Source organism: Hoplias malabaricus, chromosome 15 (assembly GCF_029633855.1).
Source record: "Hoplias malabaricus isolate fHopMal1 chromosome 15, fHopMal1.hap1, whole genome shotgun sequence".
Classification (NCBI taxonomy): Eukaryota; Metazoa; Chordata; class Actinopteri; order Characiformes; family Erythrinidae; genus Hoplias; species Hoplias malabaricus.
Genome location: NC_089814.1, coordinates 33,285,454 through 33,312,542, shown reverse-complemented (window position 1 = coordinate 33,312,542; position 27,089 = coordinate 33,285,454). Strand labels below are relative to the sequence as shown.

Here is a 27,089-nt window from a genome sequence, read left to right as displayed (position 1 = left end):
ACGCTGGGTGCCCGGGCTTAGGTCCGGCACCGGGAACACAGGCGCAACCCAAACAACTTTTGAATTCAACTCTTTAATGTGAACGCTGTCTAATTCCTCAGTGAGAAACGATGACGACCCCTTGCTGCCCCTGCCCTTGACAATCCATGACTTACGTTTTTCTTATTTATTCTGAATTTATTCTGTTGTCATCTTAATATTTTAACCCTGATTAAGGCCCCAGTCATCACCAGTTTCCCCAAATCCCAAATCTCTCCTGTTGTACGGCACCGGCCAGGTACATTTACGTGAGGTGTTCGGTTTGGTTTTGAGTCTGGGTCTAGTCCCGTCCCCCCCTCACCCCTGTCCCAAAAAAACTGCTCACTCTCTCTCTCCTCAACCCTGCTCCCTCTCTCCCTCCATCCCTCCCTCCCTCCCTCCCGGAGATGCAATTTCAAAACACTCTACACTTCTACCAACGTGCCTTTTTAGAGTTCATATCATCACACTGCGCGAGAAGGACATTATCAGAATTTTTTAGGATGCAAGCTTAGGGAATTGTTAGTCATTAGGTCTATGCAGTCAGGTGTTTTAACAGCCTGGGATTTAAAAAAAAGTAAAAAGGTTAAAAAAAAAAGTATTTTTTGGATAAACTGTATTTAATGTACTGTATGCCTATATGTAATTAGAAGGCGTGTCCAGGACAGATCCCTGTTTTTGAGTATTGTAAAAAAAAAAAAGAAAAAAAAAATATAGCCCCACCCCTTGAGCCCACCCCTAAGCCCCGCCCTCTCAGCCCATCGCCAACGACACGTCTGTTATCGAGCATTGTATCATAGCTATCAGCTTTTTATGAATATTGGCTTTGTCCGTGAGCCGCTGTAGTCTTCAGTACAAATGTGTGGTTGTATGTGTACTTAAAATTTACAAAAAAAAAAAAAATTAAAATTTTTCTCCTCTTTTTAATCTTTCTCATCATTTTTTGTCTGTTTCTGGTTCCTCTGTCGGAATAAAATAAAAAAGAAAGAAAGACAAATAAAACCTGAGGTGCGAGAGCAGCTTCCTTTTTTTTAATTTGTTTGTTTGTTTTCTTGTTTGTTTTCAGTGGTTTTCCTTATCCAATCAACACTAGGCACTGAAACTGGAAACAAAAAAAAAGTCTATTAGAAAAACAATATATATATAAATGTAGAAATATATATACAATATATTAAAGAAGAAGAAAGTGTCATCTGTTTTTTGGGGGGAATGGAGAGATCGAAGGAGGGGAACGCTTTCTGAATTTTCTCGGATGCCAGGATTTTTTTGTGGGGGGGGAATAACACGTCAGCGTTGTGTCGCTTCTTAAAAGATGCGTGACTTTGCTGCGAGCTGACGGAGGACGAAAAAACACAGAACACAAAAGAAACAAATGGGACCGTCCCCTGCTGGCCGGCAAAAAGAAACATGGACATTTGTAAATTTTATGCAAAAAATGCAAACTTTGCCATTATTTTGAAATTGTGTATGTAAAAGTTATATTTTTACATGTAGACTGTTGTTATTTTGTGTTTTGAATAATACGCTGTACCAGTTCCTTTCATTTTTTTTCTCCTTTCTTTGTTCAAAGGCGAAAAAAAACAGTAATTCAGTGTGTGTTACAACAGAAAAAAAATTGTGTCACATTGAAAATGTAGTGAGGTCAAAAGCTTCAAATTGTTTCTTAAGATGAAAAAAAAATGTTGGTTATACTTCTGGGAACATTTTTTTTGGGAAAAAAAACAAACACAGTGGGTGTCGGATAACGGAAAGGTAAATAATATTTGTTTCATTCTCCATGATCATGACATTGTTTAAATGTAATTTTTCTATGTGTAAATAGTCAGGACCGCGGACGACGCGGGGAATGATGCAGTTGTGTCCAGGTGTTGAACTGGAATATTTAGTCGCTCAGTTTCATTGGCGTGTGTCAACAATCAGCTCTTAACTTTCATTTCCCCATTTTTATTCTTTTTTTTTTTTTTTTGTAAAAATTGCTTATGGATGAAAGCGCGAAAGCTGCCGGAATATTAGGTCACATGGTGCTTTGGAGCTGGGGCCAGCATGTTTCCGCAAAACTTCGCTGACTCAGCTTCCAGATTTGCTGTTGTTCTCTAACAAGAAGAGCCGAAAGGAGGTCTTTGTGTCTCTGCATTGAAAACAACTTTATTACTTATTGTTTTGAACCAGTGTTTTAAGGCTTGCTGATATTTGTACTGCTCTACGCCACTGTAGTGTTTGTGTTTTGTTTTGTTTCATTTTCGGTGAAAAGACACCCTTCAAAAATTGTCAGCCATTTCAAGGCCATCGCATTTCAAGGCCATTACACACTGAACAGCACGGGACATGAAATAATCCAAAACATTCCAAAACTTCCCAGTCTTTTCCAAAATTCCAAAAACCACATTTTATTTTTCAGTGCATCAAAAGTGTAAACAAACAAGCAGAACATTGCCAGATCACATAGATACCCTTGAATTCTCAAAGACATTGGGTGGTCTACTTTCCATTTTCCAGCAGCCTAAAGAGAATGGAAAGTGTCACCACGCTGTTGGAAATGCTGGTTCTATCTGAGACAAAGCAGAAGACAAGCTGAGGCTCTTCACAGGAAGCAGCCAGTGAGCCTTGGTGCACACTGTAGCCAAAGTCAGAGAAAACAGTGATTGGTGGAGTGAGTTCATGTTGCCAGCTGCAAGGGTGAATAAAATAAATTTGCATATTTTTAATAAATATTCTGACGTTCAATGTGTAAAGGCCTTCACTTGACTCATGTATGATAATCTTGGTGTAGCAGTATTTGTTTTCCTGCTCGGTTTTTCATTTTGTACATTCATTGGTTGTCCATTTCTTTTATGTTGCAATCCAAAACTGCGTAAACATTTGCCATGTAAAAATACCAGATTCTCCACCATATTCCTCCTGCTAAATCCCACTGGTGCCGAAGCAATCAGAAAAAAATGTTAAAGTCCTGGAACAGTGAAATCCAATCGGCTTTTCTAGCATTTCTAAAAAGCTTTTTTTTTGGAGCTAATTTGGCTGTCAATGTTGCTCAAAGATGGACACCGTACAAAAAAACCAAAACCTTTTCCACCAGCACTGTCCAATTTTGGGTCATGTATCATATCGCAAAATTTAGAGTTTCTGTAATGAATTTTTCTCAGTATGTTAACATATTGTGCAAAAATTCGTAATTATGAAAAAAAAATCGTAATTTTATTGTGTGTTTAAAAATGTTAAAATTAAATTTTAATTGTTCTCTCAAATAAGCAACTCATTATAATACATAAGCAACTCATATAATACATTATCAAAGACTGTTTTGATATACGAAGTCTTTACTAACAAAAAATCTTTACACTGAAATGAAGTGTTGGATCGTACGAAACTGTTGTGTGGCTTTTTAAAAAGGACATGAGTGAAACAATGGTTTATATTGTGCTGGTCTTATATTAATTACAAAAGTTTATTTAGCCTGTGTTTATTTGCACATTTTTTCTAAACTAGCCCTATCCACCTGTGCAAAGTTGCTATTAGCAACAGTTTTAGTAACGTTTAACGTCTTTACGTTTAAGAAACAGGAAATGATTTGCTTTTTACTTCTTAGAAAATGTAAAAACGACCACTGCCAATTTAACAATTTAACAGTATTTATCATTATCTTCAGCCCCATGTTTGAGAATTAATGTTTAAACCCGAACAATATTGCAACAAAATTAATAGAAAATAGCTTCAAAATCGAAAACGATTCCGTTTGTCCTCAGTATTGTTCCAGTCGTCAAGATTGAGTATGCAACCCTCTACCTATCTGGTCTTCCATGTTTTTTGTTTTTGTTTTTGTTTTTTCACTTTTTTTTTATTCTCAGAGATTCCCGCATAAATTTCTAGAAAAAAATGGCTTTTATCCTGCAAGACAAAAACAAGTTCATGACCTATTTTTACTTTAAATTTAAAGTAATTTAACACTAAAAAAAGTGGATTTGTTATTATTCTTAAGGAATTGTAATTTTTGTTTGTTTTGTAAAATCGGGTGAAAAACGATAAACACATCCATGTATGAGTGACACACACACACACACACTAACACACACATATATGAACAAGCACAAGGTGTACACCTCTGGCTGAGTGGAATATAACATACAAATAACAAACTAATCAAATCGAAATTCATTAATTTGTTGCTTGGTTGTTGTTATTATAGTTATTTTTTCCCATTTTTATGTATTCGTTGAGTCATTGTTGTGGGTGCTTCATTTCACAGTATTATTGTCCATATGTAAAACTAAAAAATATATCAACTGTGGCCTTTTTTCATCGTTCTTGTTACTCATAAAGCAAATCAGTGACGGGAGAAAAGAAAAATGAAACGAAACCAGAAACGTTCACAAACTTTCGCAGAGAATTACCATGTACCAGTGCCTGGCCTTTTTTTTTGTTATAAAGCTTGTTTTGTCTAGTGCTCCTTTTGCCAAGAAAAATATGAGTGCACCCTACTCTGGAGAAATGAACAACGTTTTTAAAAACGAAATTATATTCAGTGTTTTCTGGGTTTTGTTTGTTTGTTTATTTGTTTGCAGGGGGCAATCCTTTTGTACCTGGGATTATTGATGAAAACATTGAACCGTTACAATGTCCGACACAAGGCGTATTCCACGTTGTAGGTTTCTGGGAATCAATCAAAGCTGAAGTCATTTTAAAAAAAACATTTGTTACATTGTTTAACTATTTAAAGACGTTTGTTTAGCGTGTGCGGTTGCGACGAGCTGTACTGTGCCGGGGGAGCAAGTCCATTAAAGCCTGGGCAGTGATTCGCAAGGTCAAACCTTAAAAAAAAAAAAAAACTACAGTTACAGTTACACCTTCTTTTCCAACGTGTGGCTGTGTGCCTCAAGCCTTTTGCTATTGTTATTATTATGTTTTAATTTGTTATTGTTTTTTTGTTTTTCATGTGACTGTTCTCGCCTTTTTTATATTATTATTATTCCTTTATTATGTAATTGTTGCTTTTGTGGATTTTTTTAATTGTTTCAGTTCTGTTTGTTCGATTCTAATTATTGTTGCTGTTATTTTTGTCATTTGTTTTGTTTTCAGACTAGTATCTGTGTCTAAAAAAGATCATGTGCTGGATTTTTTTCTCTTCGAGCCAGCTCATCCTAGGCCATTGCCTGTTGGTTTTCATCTTGTAGTTACTCGATGAAGTCATGTACATGACCGTTCTGTAGCAATAAATGTGCCATTTTTATAACCTACTGCTCACACCTTTCTTGCTGTTTATTCCATTGTTTGTTTGTTTGTTTTCAAGGACGTTACCGGGATTATTACACTATTCATTCATCACTGGATAGATTTCAACTTGGTAAATAGTGTTTGATAGATTTATGTGATTGACATTATTTTTTTTACAAAATTAGGAATTTCTCAAATAAAATTCTGACAAAAAAGGAGTTTTATAAACTTTCTCGCCAGAACTTTCTACAAAGACCTGCTCTAATCCTGTATTCATATTTTCTAACGCAGTTAGAGCTGTTTATTTAATTACTAAAGTTTGAATTTAACGAAAATAATAACTCTACATTTCTAAGATAAATAATATGTCATAGTAGATACTTAGAAACACAAAAGACACTTAATACTTCATAACACATGTTGAAATCTTCTTATCAGAAACTGAATATTTCATGAAACACACTGAGTTTTTCATAGTAGATATAGAACTATTCTTAGTAGAATATATATATTTTACAGTGAATTTATTGAGGGGCTGCACGGTGGCGCAGCAGGTAGTGTCTCTGTCACAGCTCCAGGGTCCTGGAGGTTGTGGGTTCGAGTCCCGCTCCGGGTGATTGTCTGTGAGGAGTGTGGTGTGTTCTCGCTGTGTCTGCGTGGGTTTCCTCCGGGTGACTGTCTGTGAGGAGTGTGGTGTGTTCTCCCTGTGTCTGCGTGGGTTTCCTCCAGGTGACTGTCTGTGAGGAGTGTGGTGTGTTCTCCCTGTGTCTGCGTGGGTTTCCTCCGGGTGACTGTCTGTGAGGAGTGTGGTGTGTTCTCTCTGTGTCTGCGTGGGTTTCCTCCGGGTGACTGTCTGTGAGGAGTGTGGTGTGTTCTCCCTGTGTCTGCGTGGGTTTCCTCCGGGTGCTCCTGTTTCCTCCCACGCTCCAAAAACACACGTTGGTTGGTGGATTGGAGACTCAAAAGTGTGCGTAGCTGTGAGTGTGTGAGTGAATGTGTGAGTGTGTGTTGCCCTGTAAAGGACTGGCACCCCCTCCAGAGTGTGTTGCGCCCAGTAAATCCGTGTAGGCTCCAGACCCACCGCGACCCTGAAATGGATTCACAGACAGTGAATGAATTACCTATTTTATTAATTAAACAATTCATAGTCGATACTGAGTCATTTAGAGTTTATAATGTGTTTGTTGTAGTTGCTGAAAAATAAATGTAAAGTTTATGGGGTGAAGATTAAGGTTAGTTTTACTTTTAGGATTAGGATTAGGATTAGATATTACAGAGATATGTGTCATTAGTTTTAGGAATGCTTCGGTGATGTCACTACTCTGAACAACTCTGATGTCACTAATCCACCTTAAGGGCTGTTCTGTTCTGGAGTGATGTCCCCATTTTGATATGTTTATGAGCAGGTCGGGCACTGACTCAAAACACAAACACACACACACACACACACACACACACACACACTCTTCCTGATGTCGTTCACCTCTCTGCCTTCCATTACTGGGTGTAAAGTATATTAAACACATATTTATATAAAGATACATAAAAGAATCCCGTGCAAAAGTCAGAGACCTGGTTTCTCACTGGAAGCTGTAAAGAAGAAACAATTGTCCAACTTCACATCATCAGCTTTGGAAGAATGCGCCTGTGGGCGGAGCTTCAACAGATCAGTTACTGAATTGGACGGATTTGGTCCAATTATACAACTATTCGCCATGATCACACTCCCTGCTGTGGCATGTTTACAGAGCACACACCCGACAAATCAGATCAGGAATCACTCATCCAGTAGTTGTACACACACACACACACACACACACACTGTTCAGTACCACTGCTTTACATGTTATACAATACCGGGCAAGGCATGGACACATCAACCCAAAATCTGACACACATCAGCCAATCAGGAGCCTGGTACACTGTATGAGGACTTCCCTCTGTTCTCAGGTCAGAGAGACACAGGCCTGCTTCAGAACGACCCAAATCGAGGAATGTTTTAGAAACATCACTGTTTTGCCCAAAAACATCAGCACAATAAAGATATGCACTAAAATGCAGTGATTGAATTGTGAACAAAGTCATTTAGAGACGTTTATGGAGAAACAAACAGATTTCTTTACAATGGCAGTGAATGGAACCAGACGTCTCCACGTCTATAACACCAATACTGCCATATGAGTGTGTGAGTGACAGGGTGAGTGAGTGAAACATGCCACTGGTGTGAGTGTATGAGTGACAGGATGAATGTGTGAAACAGCCTATGGGTGTAAGTGACTGGGTGAGTGTGTGAAACTCTCCACAGGTGAGTGACAGAGTGAGTGAAACTCTTCACAGGTGAGTGACAGAGTGAGTGAGTGAAACTCTTCACAGGTGAGTGACTGGGTGACTGTGAAACGGCCTATGGGTGTGAGTGACAGGGTGAGTGTATGGAACTCTCCACAGCTGTGAGTGACTGGGTGACTGTGTGAAACGGCCTATGGGTGTGAGTGAAAGGGTGAGTGTGTGAAACTCTCCACAGGTGTGAGTGACTGGGTGAGTGAGTGAAACTGGTCACTGGTGTGAGTGTATGAGTTACAGTATGAATGTGTGAAACAGCCTATGTGTGTGAGTGACAGGGTGAATGTGTGAAACAGCCTATGGGTGTAAGTGACTGGGTGAGTGTGTGAAACTCTCCACAGGTGAATGACAGAGTGAGTGAGTGAAACAGGCCACTGGTGTGAGTGTATGGGTGACAGGATGAGTGTGTGAAACAGCCTATGTGTTTGAGTGACAGGGTGAATGTGTGAAACAGCCTATGTGTGTGAGTGACAGGGTGAATGTGTGAAACAGCCTATGGGTGTGAGTGACAGAGTGAGTGTATGAAACTCTCCACAGGTGAGTGACTGGGTGAGTGAGTGAAACAGGCCACTAGTGTGAGTGTATGAGTGACAGGATGAATGTGTGAAACAGCTTATGGGTGTGAGTGACAGGGTGAGTGTGTGAAACTCTTCACAGGTGAGTGACTGGGTGACTGTGTGAAACGGCCTATGGGTGTGAGTGACAGGGTGAGTGTATGGAACTCTCCACAGCTGTGAGTGACAGGGTGAATGTGTGAAACAGCCTATGTGTGTGAGTGACTGGGTGAGTGTATGGAACTCTCCACAGCTGTGAGTGACAGGGTGAATGTGTGAAACAGCTTATGGGTGTGAGTGACAGAGTGAGTGTATGAAACTCTCCACAGGTGAGTGACTGGGTGAGTGAGTGAAACAGGCCACTAGTGTGAGTGTATGAGTGACAGGGTGAGTGTGTGAAACTCTTCACAGGTGAGTGACTGGGTGACTGTGTGAAACGGCCTATGGGTGTGAGTGACAGGGTGAGTGTATGGAACTCTCCACAGCTGTGAGTGACAGGGTGAATGTGTGAAACAGCCTATGTGTGTGAGTGGCTGGGTGAGTGTATGGAACTCTCCACAGCTGTGAGTGACAGGGTGAATGTGTGAAACAGCTTATGGGTGTAAGTGACAGGGTGAGTGTATGAAACTCTCCACAGGTGAGTGACAGAGTGAGTGAGTGAAACAGGCCACTAGTGTGAGTGTATGAGTGACAGGATGAATGTGTGAAACAGCTTATGGGTGTAAGTGACAGGGTGAGTGTATGAAACTCTCCACAGGTGAGTGAAAGAGTGAGTGAGTGAAACAGGCCACTAGTGTGAGTGTATGAGTGACAGGATGAATGTGTGAAACAGCTTATGGGTGTGAGTGACAGGGTGAATGTGTGAAACAGCCTATGGGTGTAAGTGACTGGGTGAGTGTGTGAAACTCTCCACAGGTGAGTGACAGAGTGAGTGAGTGAAACAGGCCACTGGTGTGAGTGTATGGGTGACAGGATGAGTGTGTGAAACAGCCTATGTGTTTGAGTGACAGGGTGAATGTGTGAAACAGCCTATGTGTGTGAGTGACAGGGTGAATGTGTGAAACAGCCTATGGGTGTGAGTGACAGAGTGAGTGTATGAAACTCTCCACAGGTGAGTGACTGGGTGAGTGAGTGAAACAGGCCACTAGTGTGAGTGTATGAGTGACAGGATGAATGTGTGAAACAGCTTATGGGTGTGAGTGACAGGGTGAGTGTGTGAAACTCTTCACAGGTGAGTGACTGGGTGACTGTGTGAAACAGCCTATGGGTGTGAGTGACAGGGTGAGTGTATGGAACTCTCCACAGCTGTGAGTGACAGGGTGAATGTGTGAAACAGCCTATGTGTGTGAGTGACTGGGTGAGTGTATGGAACTCTCCACAGCTGTGAGTGACAGGGTGAATGTGTGAAACAGCTTATGGGTGTGAGTGACAGAGTGAGTGTATGAAACTCTCCACAGGTGAGTGACTGGGTGAGTGAGTGAAACAGGCCACTAGTGTGAGTGTATGAGTGACAGGATGAATGTGTGAAACAGCTTATGGGTGTGAGTGACAGGGTGAGTGTGTGAAACTCTTCACAGGTGAGTGACTGGGTGACTGTGTGAAACGGCCTATGGGTGTGAGTGACAGGGTGAGTGTATGGAACTCTCCACAGCTGTGAGTGACAGGGTGAATGTGTGAAACAGCCTATGGGTGTGAGTGACAGAGTGAGTGTATGAAACTCTCCACAGGTGAGTGACTGGGTGAGTGAGTGAAACAGGCCACTAGTTTGAGTGTATGTGTGACAGGATGAATGTGTGAAACAGCTTATGGGTGTGAGTGACAGGGTGAGTGTGTGAAACTCTCCACAGGTGAGTGACTTGGTGACTGTGTGAAATGGCCTATGGGTGTGAGTGACAGGGTGAGTGTATGGAACTCTCCACAGCTGTGAGTGACAGGGTGAATGTGTGAAACAGCCTATGTGTGTGAGTGACTGGGTGAGTGTGTGAAACTCTCCACAGGTGAGTGACAGAGTGAGTGAGTGAAACAGGCCACTGGTGTGAGTGTATGGGTGACAGGATGAATGTGTGAAACGGCCTATGGGTGTGAGTGACAAGATGAATGTGTGAAACAGCCTATCAGTGTGACAGGATGAATGTGTGAAACAGCCTATGGGTGTGAGTGTATCAGTGAATGTCTGTGTGTGTGTGTGTGTGTGTGTGTGTGAGTGTGAGATGCTAGTCATGGACCGGTGCCGTGTTCACTGTGCGTGGCTTGTACCCTATAATTTCACACATTCCCCACGACCGTGATTAGGATGAATCAGTTACAGATGACTAAATGAATGTCTGTTAAAACTGTGTAGTAAATTATATCTATGTTAAATATCTTAAAATATGTTTTTCTTCTTCTACTTTTTGCCTTTAGCTCTTAATCACACATCCAGGGCGCCCAAATGTTTTCACACCGTCTTAAAAAAAAGCTGATGCTCAGTGACGTGAAAAAAAAGCTTCCGAGGAAAAGCCTCAGTGTGGCCCTGAGATCAAATTCCCCGAATACTTATGGACAGTGGACTTGTCCAAATATGGAAATAGGGCGAGAGAGACCCCGCTTCCATTGAAGAGTGAGTGAGCCTCCCACAGAAGCCTGGTGTAGCTCGAGCACGTCTCACGTACTACAGTTCCCACAAGCCCTCAGGGCAGCGCGGTGCGCCACGCCCACTTTCTCCACAGGTGAAACATAGCGCACGCGAGAGGGCAGGGTAAACTTCAGAAGAGGAGCTCGTGGGGCAGGAACGGCAGGCGCAGGAGCATCACCTGTAACAGGTAACAGTCACACTTCAGTAAGTTATTAAGTTATTTCCATAGAAAAGCGTGAGGTTTAATGGGACTCTCAGGAGCAGCTCAGTGCCAGGTGTTGACTCCAGCCCTGGGCTGTGGAGCAGTAGAGCAGTGCTTTCTGGAGTGATGGAGATCCATCCGATAATTGTGGGGTAAGACGGAGTTTCAGGACGATTCCCTCTAACATCAGCAGTATTTATGAAATGCTAAATCCTTACAATAGTGTTGTTACTAGTTTGAGACTCATTCTTTTTCTCATGACTTCTGCTGTAAGGCGATGTACACTTCTTATAAAATTCAGAGAACATTCACAGATGGTTATCTCTCTGCTCTGTTTGCGCTGGAAAATGTTCCTGTGTTTATACACAGCCCTGGCTCGGTATATGGGGAAAAATACCTCTCTCTCTCTCTCTCTCTCTCTCTCTCTCTCTCTCTCTCTCTCTCTCTCTCTCTCTCTCTCTCTGCTCTGAAATGTTCTGAGGATGTTGCTCTATTCTTTCTCCACAAGTGGGAAATATTTATTATTTTTGCTGTTTTTGATGTATTACTTAAATTAAGGTGGAACTGACTCTGACCACTACCTTTCCATGAAAGTAAACGCAGACTAAAAGTGATACAAAATTAAATAGCTTGTGATACGAGTGCATTTTTGTGGTAATTCAAAGACAAGTTAAAACATTAACCTCTGACAAGCTACAGCCGCTTACTCAAATACACACCGTTCCACCTTAAAAGATGGGGAGCTTCTGATTGAACACATACAGAGGTGAGGGAGTGTTATTTCATTACAGTAACAGTGTTCCTTATCTGAAAGCGGCGAGTGATTAGATGCTGTCAGAGACATGGTGTGATGTCACCACAACTGGCCAAAGTCTGTGTGCTGCTGGTCTCCCTCTGACACGTCCACGTTTGAATGTAATGTGGCTGATGTCATGACGTGGTCAGTCTTCAGCACAGCTGACAGTGGGGTTGTCTGGCCACTGATCTTTTTATTCATTACTGTTTGTTCAAGCCTTTTACTTGTCGGATCAGGTCTGGTAAAAAAATCCAGCTTTATTACTGGAGCTTTATTGCTGAGTTATTTTAATCCAGTACAAATCTGTTGTGTGTCATTGGTATGGTTTGGTAGAACAATGAACAATTGCACGACTCACAAAAAAATCTGATATCATTTTATTGCAAATACATTGTTACATTGTTTATTGATTGATCCATTATATAGAACCCACAATGGAATGCTAGAAACTATATGCGTTACTATAGTAACTGGATAGCAACCCTTTGATACCATAGCAACCACACAGCAAACAAACTAGCAGCCACTTGAAATACTATAGGATCTACTTAGCAACAATGATATAGCATATAGCATAGTAGCCATATAACTGCACCATAGCAACCACCTGGAAATGAGTTAAGCTGTAGAATGACTGCATTTTTGGCAGTGAATTCATAGTGTGTTTCTGTGTGTGTGTCTTAGTCTTACTAAAGAACAAGAGCAGGAGCAGCCCTTTGTTTAAGCTTAACCAGAAAGAATAGAGGAAATCTGTTCACAGTTAGCTCAGGTTAAAGGACTAGGGTGTGTTTACATGTTTGGAGCCTGTTCAGATGGTGGCACATAGTCGTGTTCTAAAGTTTAGGTTCCCTACTTTCTAAATGAACACATCTTCGGCATAAAAATTCACTCAAGTATTGCATAAGCTTGTGGGTTCTCTTTATAAATGCATATAATACACACATACTCACTCATGTTTAGGAAAAGCTCCACCAGGGGGTGCCATTCCGTGCTTTGCATTAAAGATGCTGTTCTTATTTAACACACTGCCTCTAGTGGATCACAAAAGCACTGATGTGCGTCTGGGATATGTGTTAGTATGGAGTGTTGTTTAGAAATGAACCGACACTGCCCCGATCTGTCGGTTTATTTGGACCTCCAGGGCTCTAATGGCAGTGATCACTGTTGTTCTAATGAAGTGCTTCTCGATCCTGGAGTGCCAGTGCCCTGCACATTTTACAGAGTCCTCTCCCAGATAGTAGGCACTGGTTATAGCCGGTATGGGCCAAATGTTATGTGCTAGGCTTGACTTGGGTTATAGCAAGTGTTCTGTGAGCCAGACGTGGGCCAAATAACGGCATCGGGCCCGTACAAGGTGGTCCTAGTTGAGGACTCGAGTCCACACCACAATTCCAGGCCAAAGGTGAGCTATTAGAAAACTGTTCTAATGATCCAGACTCACACAGCAGTCATACCTGAGTTCACTTTAATCAAACCAAACCTTCCAAGACCATCACGACTGATCTTGTTCAAAGGCACGTTGATGACGGTGGTTAGTCATCTGAGCGAGGATTAAGGCCTGGTGGCCATCTTTTCTGAGCTGGTGATTTGAGTCACCATTCGTGAACCCCGAGTGTATTTACATGCTGATTTAAGACTACACACCTTCCATTGTCCTGTTTTGCTTTCTGCCTTTTCCAGCCCTTGACATCTATAATGGCTACTTTTGTCTTGCAGAGTGTGTGTGTGCCCTCCCTGATACCAGCATTACTTTTACTTAAGCTATGCAATAAATTATTGAGAGCAACAGTCAGACAAATGTTGTGCCACAGATGAGGCAACATTCCTGACTCGCTCTGTCAGATACATGTAGCCTCCACTCCCTTGCTTTTTTTCCTAACACACTTTGCCATTCTTATTATTACCAAAAAGCACCCAGGATACAAGGACGGGAGACCGGAGAAATGGTTAGCAAGGACCCAGTGTCCAGAAACTTAGACCAACTACCTTCCAATGAGAAATTCCACTGACTGGTTTCGTTGAAGCTAACGTCAGTGAGAGTGGTTGGGTATGAAGTGGTCAGCTCATTAATCATTCCTCTGTAAACCTAGGGCAAGGCAGGAACACACTGTGGACAGGATAGTAGTCCATACATACACTGATTAAAATCCTGAGCAACATCAGAACATGCACATTTATTCAACACCATGATTAGCGTTTTAGATAAAGCGGCCTGTATCTTTAATAATAATGGTGTGGATCTTGAATGTCTCCATCAAACTGAGGCGCCTTGTTCCGAAATCGAAATCGAGGAAGTGCGATGATCTCAGGTGAACGTCAGGTACTTCAGGCATGTGCACCTCCCATATCTGGAATGTGTGTTATGCCAAATCGTCTCCATCCTCCCTCGTCCGTCTGCTCTTAGGACATCCCTGCTCTGCAGCTCTTTTTGCCTGCTTTCCGTTGTGTCTCTGTGGCAACAGTTACAAAAATGGCATGAGTCATATTTATAGAGACTTAGGAGTTCCCTGGTGTTGCTCTGTGTCGTAATCCCAAACAGATATTCATAATAGTGACACAGGTGGGAAATGTGCTCTTAAAGATACAGATACATCAGAATTTAGAGGTACACCACAGATTTTTACAAATAAGTGAAAGGAACGAAATTCACATTGTTTTGGAGTATCTGATATGGAAAGGTGTGGGTGTGTGTGTATGAGTGGGGGTGTGTGAAAGCATGGTGTGTGTGAATTTTTGATAATAGCAGATAATACCAAAAACTTTCAATGAAAGTCAGTGTAAAAATGTAATTTTGGAGCTTTTTTTTTTTTTGACAATAGCTGGATGAAAAATTTCAGCTCATATTAAACTTGTCCCATGTTGAGAATGAGCACAGCCACCGTGACAGATCTGTGCAGAATGCTAACAGTGGAATGCAGTTAATGGCCTGGGAAAAAAAAAAAACAGTGTCCTCTTTTGAAGTATGCTCAAAATGAAGGTGTTGTCAGGGCTGGTACATCAGCATTTTCACTCATCTCATATCGCCAAGTCATGCACATATAAGGAAAAACCAAGAGTGGTGCTGGCTATGGCTAAAACTCATGTTGTTTACAGAGATGTAGTACTATGAAATATTATGTGGTTCAGAGGGTTAACATCTGTGCTGAACTGTGTGATCACGGGATTACAGCACTAAGAGACCACTCTTTAAAACATTGTTAGTGATTCAACAGTCCTGTAAACTATGCTAACTTTAGCTAATTTTGGCTAGTTCCTGTTCTCGGTTTATTTTTCACTACACAGGGACTCTGTAGTTGGTGATTCTGACTATGTGCTAGTAGTAGTGTTAGGTAGAGATAAATTCACATCAGGTAATTAGCTAATAGCTCTTTAGAATATTAAGGTGGTAGTTATAATCATTTCCTATGTGCCTTACTTAGCATGACTGCCATTTGTTTCACATCCAGGGTTACTTCATTTTTGAGGTTGACCTCAGAATGTTAGCATGGCTAACAAGAAGAGGAAGCTAGTTGGAAATATTTAGCGCATCCAAATTTACCGAACCATTGGCTTGTAACTATTAATAGCAAAGTTAGCTTTGTTGTTCTGAGAAATATGCCTTTAACCTGTCAGTAGTGAGGATTCCTGGGATGTGTACTTTACACATAACGCCTTGCCTCATATTTGTGATCACATCACGCAAGGCTGCATTCCTCTAGGCTGCACATTTGAGGTTTTAGTCACGTAAAATTTTCTAAATTGTCAGTCAGCTGTCAGCCTCTCGTCATCTGAGCACGTTGCCTACTTCATTACTCTCTCATTAGCATGTGCAGTTGGTTGCCTGGCATTTTCAGAGCTCCCCAAAGGATCAGCTCCAGCTCTTTTATCCCCAGAACTGGCAAAGGCCCAATATCTGGTCACCAATTATTTTGTGGTGTGATTGGGGCCTCTGTCTCTGGGAGAATTAAGTAGCACTTTTTTAGGCCTTCATTGGACGGAGTTTGTTGGATTGTTGATTAGACTGTGGTGCACTATTTAGCACAGAGTGGGCTCAGAGCGCCCCATAGCTGAGCCTCTGAAATTAGCCAATGGATTTAGAAAAGCAGTTAATTGTAGCTGAACCTGAATATTCGTTGGGTGTGGTTAAGGTGGGGAGAGGGAGCTCATCTGTGTGAGTGAGACTTCAAAAATGCCACATGACTCTCTGTCTTGGAATCTGTGAGCTATACAAGTACTGACTGTCTCTGTGTGAATGTGAAGATTGAATCATAAGATTACAGCAATTTGTCTTTCAACACTCTCTTAGATACGTTTCCTCTTAAAATGTGAACAGGTGCTTGTACTTTGGTTTGAACATCCATAAAACACAGCGTAAATAAAGATTTGGTTACTGGTGAAGAAGTAGCTTCTTACATACATACCACGGTTAGATAAACAATTCAGAACTATTTTCAGCTATTGACAGATTTATCTATAGTTAACCCTTAAAATTTAACAGCATTAGAAAAACCATGCTATTTTATGTATTATATGGATTATTTCAATCACACTTTTATTCAAAAAAAAAATACAAAGACTTTCCATACGACCCATGATATGAATTTAAGATGAAAAATCTCATCCTTCTCTTTCTGCTCCTTTAATAAACCAGCCTTTCCCACTTTTATACAGCCTTTCCTATCCTTTCCTCTGATTATATTATCTTATCTGAGTTCATAGCTCTGTGGGCTAAAGTGGGAGTATTTCATGCGTCTCCTCATGCAGCAGAGAACTTGTCCTGAACTGAATGATTAATGGTTTTATACAGAAATCGCAGTTTGAAATCTCCAAATTGTACTCTCCCACTCAATCAAAAACACCAAAAGTCGGTTTTGGCCAATCTCCACCATCTGAACAACGTTTACGTTTGGTTGAAAATGAAAGGAGAAAATAAATCCCACTACGTCTAAAATTGGTAGAAATGTGGTAAAATGTTTGGGGAACAAAAATATTAGTCTTGGGCTAAATTTGGACCAAATCAATCCAAATAAAGGCCATGACGGACAAAACAGATTTGGCCAAATAAAATAAACAATGCTAATGCGACGTCTGATGTTTGGGGGGTTACATTAGACAGATTTGTCAAGTTCTACTTTGTGAACTGTAAGTCTGGCTCTAGCTCAAAGCATCAAAAATTAGACAAATCTTGGACGAATAATTAGAATTGAATTGATAGAAAAGCACCACATTCACAATATGAATCAGAGGAGTCAGAAGTAGATATTTTGACCAGGTGATTCAGCTCTACCCTTGGGGCACTTGCTGTAAGAGCTGCTCTTTGAGAATCGGTCCTTATTTTTGACCAGAAAGGCGTGGAGGAGTACTGGCCCCAAACCAAGCAATTTAGGGTTTCTGTGATCGCTGGAGCTTCATGTTAATCTCCTGAAAAGAAGTGTTCTGATCCAGCCCATTAAACTCCCCCACTGGGCTTCTTCGCTGTGCTTGGTCAGTTTGCGATTATCAGTCTCTCTGTGAACCTCTGCTTAGTCTGTCGGGCATACTTTAGGACTGTTTTTCAAAATGGCTGATGGTTTTTTTTAAATATCTTGAAAGCAGATGAATAATATTTTGAAAATAATAGACTTGGTAAAGAAAATATACATGTATTTTTGGCTCTTATTTCCAGGGCAAACAAAGCCATTGACAGTGGTTGGGGCTGAAATGGAAGGGACATATATGAAGGAGATAAATGAGTGATGAAAGAATGTGTTGGGTTTAGTTCTTCTGGCAAATCTGAGCACAGATTGTGACTTTACTCAAATCTCCACTAAAACTCCAGAGGAGACACCTGTGAAACTGCTGAGGTGTTAGTCTCAGGAGAAACTATTGATCAGCAGGAGGCTTATGCTAATGTCTCCTTTGTCTTTCCCTGTGATGTCATGGTTGTGTAGGTGAAACTGTTACATGATTAAGGAGATAAGGAGATGTCCTTTTTTGATTTTTCTTTCCTCTGGGCCATCCGAGAGAATAGATTTCTGAAGGTAAAACAGCAAGCAAAATATGGTTGTAGTATCCAGCCCTGTCCACTGACCTAAGGTAAATGGACATATATGATACCTGAGGGTTCCTTGCGGTCACGGTTAAAGACGATTGGCCATTCATATGAGCCTCCATGAACTAGACTCGGCATCTTAATTCGCATAGCAACAAGGAGAGTTGGGGAACCAAGAAGGAGGAGTGACTCTGCAACTGCATTCCTCTGGAATGAGTCATGTTGTCATAGCAACAGGCAGAGCTCCTCCCCCTCAGTTGTGGGTATTTGGAGCACAGCCATGGTAGGAGTGTTGCAACTGCAGCGTGCCACTGTCAACAAGTTTATAGGGCTGGTTCTTTCTGGAAGGATCAGTCCAATCCACAGTCATAATATTTTTGGTCATTGTTGATTAGATGCTTTAATACGCCATTAACGTTAGGCTACATAACAGTTTGCCACTGTTAATTTTCATTCCAAGTCTTAGACTTAAAGGCAATGTTCACAATTTTAATCAAATAACAGTTTTTTATAAAGTCCGGAAGATGTTTCCTCACCATTTACAAGATTTCTAGTCGGTTTGCTCACTGGAAACCAGTCTGATGTATTTACGAAGCCCTAATGTCAGCAAAACAAATATAAAAACAAAGGGGCTCAGTCCGAAATACTAAGCTTTTTTTGAATGCCTGACATTAACTGTAGTCCATAAATGTTTTTTTAAACCATTACACTGCATTCAGATCTGTCAGAGCTGCCTGAGGGGATGGCTAGGAATGAAGATTGACAAAGGAACATGCCGTAAAGTTCAAGTACATTTAGGAAACTCAGTCACTCGTGAAAGTGTGGAGCAGAAAGACTGACATTATAATCTACAATGATGGAAAAGCACAGTCCTGCTCAAAGTGCTTGGTAACATGATTTTTGAAGTGAAAAATAAGTTAACAATTCAAGTTCAGCTACTTTAAGGTGCATCGCAGGCATATATGCTAAATTTTCCGTGCACATCTCCATAGAAACAGAATGAAATGAAATGAAAAGTCAAATGTAAGCTCAAAAAAGAGATGTACAAGCTACTTAGAAACACATATCCCACCTTTAAAATTGGAGCTTATTTACAGTACAAACCTCGTCAAAATAATCGTTCATAAATCATAATCGAGGTAAAATGTTTGTGATATTATCTGAAATGATCACGATATTCTTTTGTGGTCATATCGCCCAGCACTAGTGTGTGCTCAAATGTTTTGGTTAATGGTTTAATTTGATCACAGTAAAAATGTTATGACTTTAAACACATTTTCAATATTTCAATATTCATTATTTCAGCATCTGTCACTGACTGACCTTCAGTGCACTCAATTTTAAAGTTAGTTTTAGTTTTAAGTTTTTAATATTGACAAATCCAAGTGGTTTCTGTTTGACGGTGGTGTTGTGATTCTTTGGTCTTTGCCAGTTGTTCTGTGGGTTTTATGTTGTTCATATCGATATCTGCGTTATGTTATCGACTGAAATTAAGAAATATATTGTGATATAAATTTTCACCCTATCGTCCAGCCCTAGGCTAAAGTGACCGTGAGGCTGCACTGGACTGCATCTCTTTGTAGTTCGTGTACTGATCAGTGTTTTAAACCCAAAAACAGACACTAACATTGGACGATTAGTTCTGGATCACAAACACAACTCCAACGTCCCAGAGGGATTGGATGGAGCTGAAACGAAGCTCCTGTTTCTTTTTAGAACCATGTGTTCAGTAGTTCTTTCTCGGACAGCTCATCCCGGTTCGGCACTTAGGTGTTGAGTCAGAGGAAGTAATCTCACTTTATTAGGTTTAATGCACTTTTAATATGACGCACTCGTACAGACAGGCTTGTGGCGTAATAAAGCAACAGCATGCTAAAGTTCAGTGGAAGATTTCCCAACGCTCAGTGCCATAAAAGCTGATCCCTCCCAGGCCAGAGGGGCAGAATCCCATATGGATCAGAACCAGCTGCCCGTGGAAGTGGGCCAAAGGGGAAACAGGAGGGAGGGACTCATTCGGTGCAGCAGTAAACCCTTCACCTTCTTCACAGTTATGTAATAGGAGGGGTGGCATAGTGTGAAATGTTCTCCCCATAATATCACTCACTCACTCACTCACACCATTTGAAACTTTCACACAATCACACACACTCACACCTGTGGACGGTTTCACACACTCACCCAGTCACTCACACACTCACACCTGTGGATTCTTTCACACACTCACCCTCTCACTCACACCTGTGGACAGTTACACACACTCACCCTCTCACTCACACCTGTGGACAGTTACACATACTCACCCAGTCACTCACACACTCACCCTCTCACTCACACCTGTGGACAGTTACACACACTCACCCAGTCACTCACACACTCACCCTCTCACTCACACCTGTGGACAGTTACACACACTCACCCAGTCACTCACACAGTCACTCACACACTCACCCTCTCACTCACACCTGTGGACAGTTACACACACTCACCCAGTCACTCACACACTCACCCTCTCACTCACACCTGTGGATAGTTACACACACTCACCCAGTCACTCACACACTCACCCTCTCACTCACACCTGTGGACAGTTACACACACTCACCCAGTCACTCACAAACTCACCCTCTCACTCACACCTGTGGATAGTTACACACACTCACCCAGTCACTCACACACTCACCCTCTCACTCACACCTGTGGACAGTTACACACACTCACCCAGTCACTCACACACTCACCCTCTCACTCACACCTGTGGACAGTTACACACACTCACCCAGTCACTCACACACTCACCCTCTCACTCACACCTGTGGACAGTTTCACACACTCACCCTCTCACTCACACCTGTGGACAGTTACACACACTCACCCAGTCACTCACACACTCACCCTCTCACTCACACCTGTGGACAGTTACACACACTCACCCAGTCACTCACACACTCACCCTCTCACTCACATGTGTGGGTGGTTTCACATAAGCTATCCACCTACCAATGTGTTTTTGAATTGAGGAAACCCACACAGACACTGGGAGAATACCCAACCTCTCACAAACAGCGACCCAAATCTCAGCTCCCTGTTTAATCATTCATTCATTCATTATCTGTAACCCTTATCCAGTTCAGGGTCACGGTGGGTTCAGGGTCTACCTGGAATCATTGGGTGCAAGGCGGGAACATACCCTGGAGGGGGCGCCAGTCCTTCACAGGGCGACACACACACCCACACATTCACTCACACACTCACACCAACGTGTGTTTTTGGAGCGTGGGAGGAAACTGGAGTTTTAATAAAACAGACCTTAATCATTTTTCACTGCAGCCCTTTTCCCAACGGTTCTGAGGTGTTTTATATTAAGAAACATTTCTTACTTTCTCTTTTTTCCACTCAATTGAACTCTCCCTCACTCAGTCTCCTTCACACACATAAACACACACACACACACACCCTGCCTGCTGGACAGAGGGTGTGTCCTGGATAACAGACACACACACACACACAGATAGAGCAGGCTGTCACACCTTCACACACCCTCCTTCCAGAATGCCTTTCACTGCATGCCAACCGACTCGGTCACAGACTTCATTATTTTAAACTGCCGTGCAGGTTCTCCAGCGTCCAGACACCTCAGGTTACAGACGCAGGCTCAGGTTCTACTGATCCGGGATTATTTCCCTTAGACACATCTGCACTAATGTAATACAGAACCCTCAAGAACTAGATCTACGATCAGTCGAACCCTTTACCTTCAGGAGCCTTCAATATTCACTCCAAGAACTGCTAAAATCATACAGAGCTGTTAATGTCTTTCATCCTTTTTCATTCATTCATTCATTGTCTGTAACCCTTATCCAGTTCAGGGTCGCGGTGGGTCCGGACCCTACCCAGAATCACTGGCAGCAAAGTGGGAAAACACCCTGGAGGGGGCGCCAGCCCTTCACATCAAATCTTTTCTTTATTTTATTGAATACAGCTCCTCTCCGGCTCCACGTCCTTTCAGACCCATAGTGTTGGGTTATTTTTCCTGACTTTGAAAAGAATGACGGACACAAACAGCCGTGTATGAGTTCAGATCTAAAGCAAGGGTGGAGCTTTAAAGGGGACATATCATGGACATTAATGTGTGCATCTGCAGCCCTCCAACCCGCACACTGAGAAACAAGACCACCCAGTCAGATTTTTATGGTTCACCACTGTCTGAAAAACATGGGAATAAAAATTTAAAATGGACTCGCCATTCACAATGCTGGAGCAAAAACAGAGAAAACGAGAACGGAAAAGAAAGAGAACAGGGTGAAAACGGATAAAAACCAGAGCTCCTGCTGCTCGCTCCTCACTGCTGTGCACTCGGGGTCGGGGCGAACAATGAGCGGCTCGTTATCATTTAAAGGAACAGGCGCTGAAAGCAGGACTGTTTAGACAGGGGGAGAACACTGCTGTGGGGTTTATACGAGTGGAATATCTTGTATCTAATGTATCCGGAAACATCTCCTGGAAACAGAATAACTGGTGCTCAACGCTGCACGCTGCTGCCAGTGTGTTATTCACTTTAAATGTAATTTCGTGTTGTTTTTTTAGTTGTTTGCTTGCCGTCAGCCTGTTTGGCTGTTGTTTGCACGCTCTGGTGCTGTGTAAACGTTAATACAATTTTCATCGTCCAGCAAAGGTAGCACTTAAAAGGGTATACACCGACACTTTCCTATGACTATGTTGACACTCGAATAGTGACCTGAAAAACTAGTTATTTACCCCCATCCCGCCCACGACAACTCCCTCACTCTTACTCTCCTCCTCTCACGCTCACTTCTGAGGAGCTGTTCTGCTGTAGTTCTCTCTCTCTTGCTCTGTGCTGTGGAATGTACTTGTTTATTGATTAACGTACTGTGCCTGAAACCCAGCAGGTAAGTCACCTGGATTGTTCAGCAGTTGTAGACCTGCTGTAGTGGGAGAACTTTTACTTCTAGCTCGAATGTGAAAATGATATTTGTAGATCTCTCATTAGAGATGCTTTATTTATAGTGTGATGACATTTGGGTGAGGGCTAATCTGGACCCTGTGGGTGTTGGTTTGGTTCAGACATTTTATCTCTGGTATCTGCAGGAATATCTAGAATCTAAAATCTGTCTAAAGGAACATTGGATGCTGGCTAAATTAGCTATGTTTTTGTCACCTCAGTTATAATTAAATGTATGTATTTAAGGTCTCATTTGCGTACGTTAAAAAGCTTTTAATGCCGCATTCTCTTTTCCACAAGGAAGGGACATGTACGTACATTCTGTAAGATCAAATCCTAAAACAAATCCACAGTAAGAAACCAAACATGTAAAGAACATCTCTTTAAAATTATTATTAATATTGTTTTTTATTATTTTAATGCTTAATTTTTATCGTATTGATGAGTTCCTATGGTAAAGTGACAAAAACAAAAGTGTAAAGGTGGAGTTAGTGCTTGTGTTTGCTCAGTTGTTGTAGACTGTAGCTGGTAAAACTTTGACTCCTGAAGACGCACAGTTGAATGACAACAGACGCCAAACAAACTGGTTGTTCTTAGCGATCACTGGGCAGTGTACAACACACACTCTCCGTTTCCCTCCAACGATATTTAATCAGCGAAGACATGGTTGTTGCCTGAAATGTACTTTCTTAGTTATATCACTGGCACTCGTAGGAAAATGTTGAATTATACCTCATTAATTAGCGTAAAGCTAACAGCATGCATCGCTAATCACTTGTGTCAGACTGTGTGGGGTATGTTAGCATGGCTAACAGCAAAGTAGATTTTTGTAACTGCTTTCACACCGTGTCATTCCTTTTTGAGTGAAATTCCAATCTTGTAAAATGTCAACACACCTCACATGGGGAATGGAAAGGAGTGTTGCATAACCTCGAGGCTGATAAGGAGTCCAGAGATTGTTTATAAATGATCAGCTTTGGACGATAAGCTCCAGTCAGATTGTAGCAGCTCTTTTCAGTTGATTTATATTTACAGTGGGTTGGAATTCACTAATTAGTCCATTTCACAATGAGCAACCTCAAAGGTCTGAACACGTTTGGACACACCTAATCGTTCAGGGTTTTTGTCTTATTTGTATAATTTGTCAACGGTAAATGTACAATAAGTACAAAACCTTTTTTAATAGATCACGGCTTGTGATCACAAAAGTTTCACTCAAACTCAGTGTTCTCTAATTTTGATTCTTTGAAGGAACACTAGCTCTTTTCTGCCACTGACCAATAGAAAGATCCTTCTGTTATGAATTATAATAAAATATATTCTAGTAAAAAGCCCACCAGGGTTCATTTTTGGCAGTCGTTCTCTGGAGCGATGCATCTCCATCCAATATTTTTGGAATGAGTTCGGAGTGGAGTTTGATCCAGAACTAATCACGCAGTGATAATCAAGCTCCTGTGGCTGCCATCAAATGCTCACAAAAACGTTCTAGCTTCTAGTAGAAGCAGGTGATAATAATGTAGTAGACTTCACATACTACTTGAGCACATGTAGTGAATAAATGAGTGCAGAATTGTCAGTGATATTCTACTGGTCAGTGTTTTGTTGTGCGTTATCAGGGACTGTGTTTTCAGGCAGCTGTTTGTTCTTCGCCACAGTGGTGTATTTTTTTAAAGGATGTCCCGTTCTGGATTTCGTGTTATTGAAGCAGATCTGTGCAGGAATGTGGATTTGCCCTGCCATTTGGATGAGAATGCCCCCCTTTGCCAGGCCTCTATTCTTGACCACTTCCATTTTTGGTGAAATTATTTCGTGACTCTGCCCTGGGAAATTTTGTTGTGTGTTTTAGCATTTCTGTGGTTAAGGTAGTTTTAGGAAAAGCTTGGTTTATTCACAGAGCTACTGCTCATATCTGAGTAAACTCTAATACAAGCTGTTCTGGCTCACACTGCCACTTCTCTGTCACGAATGTGTGTGTGTGTGTGTTTGTTCAGCTTTGCTCTGTCAAATCATGAGACCAACTCTCATGAAAAAAAATGTAATAAATTACATTATAAGTTCACATTTGATATTCATTTTTTTCAGACGTTTTTACAAATACATTCTGAGGAAATACACACAGTTATTTAAATTAAATAACACAAAGACCACAGTGCTTTCCAGACTCTGTCTAGTACAAAAACCAAATGTATTTACTCTTGGGAAAGTGTCTGTGTTGTGTTCTTTTATGCATTTTGCGCAATAACCAGCCAATGCTACGGCATAGCATTTCTGCTTTAAAATATCTGAGTTTCAAAATGGCAGATCTAGACACTGTGGGTTACTTATGTCACAATCCTAAGGAACCAGTCCCATCAGCCAGCGGGGTGGGGCTTTTGAGCTGCAGGCTATTGGAGGAGGGGTAAGCAACGATTGAATTAGGGACTACTTGAATATTCATAGGTTTGTGAATGCTGAGTAAAGACAAAAAAAAAGCAATTAGGCTTATGTTCCCTTTGAAATCACTTCTAAATCTTTGTTTTTAATGAACAGAGAGGTTTTTAGCTTTAGTTTTAATTGATGGCTAGAGGGGGGACTTAAATGTTGGTGGTATTTTGAAAGAAATCCATCACAACACACTTTTCTAAGTGTGAACTTTGAATTCAGTTCAAAATTTGCAATTTCTAGGTTTTTAAAGTGAAATATTCATGACCTCTCAGGATCAAGCTCATATTTTAAGTTAAATTGTGTACATTTGAGTGTTTTATGCTGAGCTTTTACTTGAATTTGGGTTGTCAGAGGTTTTAATTTCACTACAAGGACCCTCCGAAGTTACAGTTGGTGGCAGAGTTGAAGGCTCATCACAAATTAAAGTGTAACTCTTAATCTTAGTCTCCTCTGCTGTTTGAGCTCTTGGGGGGAATTTGGAGGGGGGATGGAGGATGATCAATCAAGCGGACTGCAGTGGGCTGGCTCTTGAAGAAGGTCACATTTGCGCTCACGGCAACAGGACAGGATTCAAAACACTGTCGTCAACCAAAAAAAAAAAAACCTTGAAACCAAGTCTGTCCTGCACCATGAGCGCCTGGGGTTCTTCCTCTGCCTTTGAGTTTGTGAGTAACCCATATTTGACCTAAACTAATTTTTGAAGCTAAAGGCAAAAGCTTAATGTGTTGTGTCTGCATTTAGCATCAGTCTCCCAAACATTTCTGTGTCTGGTCCGAGTGAAAAAGTGTTCATTTGCATACCTTTAGAGGCCTGTCAAGACTGACTTATCCTTTTCAGCTTGTGAGGACTCTTGTATCTATCAGTACTGGCTTGTTCTGTTTTGTAATGTTTAGCTTTTGGTTTGATTCACTTTTACGATACATTTAGGTGCTTTCCACTGAAGCTTAGAAGACTTAATGCTAGGAAATCCAGCTCTGAAAAAAACAAACTCTTTCAGACATTGCTAGTGTTTGTTTAGTCTGCACTCCATTATTTTTTTAATCTTTCCCTCTTTCACAGGCTTTTTTATTTTTTTTTATTTTTTTATCACGGGTCATTGATTGATCCGTGTTACTCAGAAAGCTGGAGTTATTTATTAGTCATGTATTATCTTGTATTAAAATGGTAGCTGGAAAACATTGTCATCATATTCATTTCTTTTTTTCCTTCCAGCAAACTGTATGTATAGATTTTTACAGAGCTATCACTTTCTATTATCTTCAACTGTATTTTGAAAAAAAAAGTCACACACACTCTCCCCAACACCTAAACTCAAATTAGTGAATGTTTATTTTTAATGAGCTTCTGTAGCATTAGTACTGTAGCTAGGGTGCTAATATAGCAAGTATGGAAGCTTATAACTTACAAATTAGCATCACGCTAACTGCATGCATTAAAGATTGCTCCATGGCAGATTTAAACCAACCATTTATACTCTGTAAACAACAACAACACAATTAACTATGTGGTAACAAACTAGCTGACTGGTTTGCAGCCTATTATAACGTCTTATTTTCTTCAGTCCTTTTAATCAATTTGGACATATTTTCATTCTTAAGTAATGTATTTTTGCAAGTACAGAACTAAAATATTCATTGTAGCCTGTAGTTTTTCAGACTTAGAACATGGATTCACGTTATGTGTGCTAATGTAGCAGAAAGCTACTTCCCCACAAGTTAACACAGTTAGCATAACCAGTACCCTCCACAGTCTAATCTCTATTACAGTTCATTATGTGCTTTCTGGCACCATACCACACTCATATTATCCATAAACTTGGACTACAGTGATCCGGCATTATTAGAAACAGTTGCAGAGCTTGAATTTGCACTAATTACATTTAGTAAATTACACTTGCTTTAGTAAGATATTAACCCCTACTGGAGTAAAGGAATCTACTTTTTCCTGAACTACATTTTAGCTGCCA

The 27,089-nt window shown here is 41.1% G+C and overlaps 2 protein-coding genes across 3 annotated transcripts in view; both read left to right on the top strand.

The window, feature by feature from the left end:
• Positions 1–5,226, top strand: part of LOC136668069 (transcription factor 4) — a 14,888-nt gene extending 9,662 nt beyond the window's left edge. Inside the window, exon 6 of the mRNA XM_066645315.1 lies at positions 1–5,226. This exon is cut by the window's left edge and continues 1,569 nt beyond it. The gene's annotated coding sequence lies outside the window, so the exon portion shown is untranslated.
• A 17,369-nt stretch (positions 5,227–22,595) lies between these two features.
• LOC136668436 (myosin heavy chain, embryonic smooth muscle isoform-like) overlaps positions 22,596–27,089 on the top strand; it is a 32,041-nt gene continuing 27,547 nt past the window's right edge. For both annotated transcript variants that reach the window (XM_066645955.1, XM_066645954.1), the window contains exon 1: positions 22,596–22,646. The gene's annotated coding sequence lies outside the window, so the exon portion shown is untranslated. The remainder of the gene's footprint in view (positions 22,647–27,089) is intronic.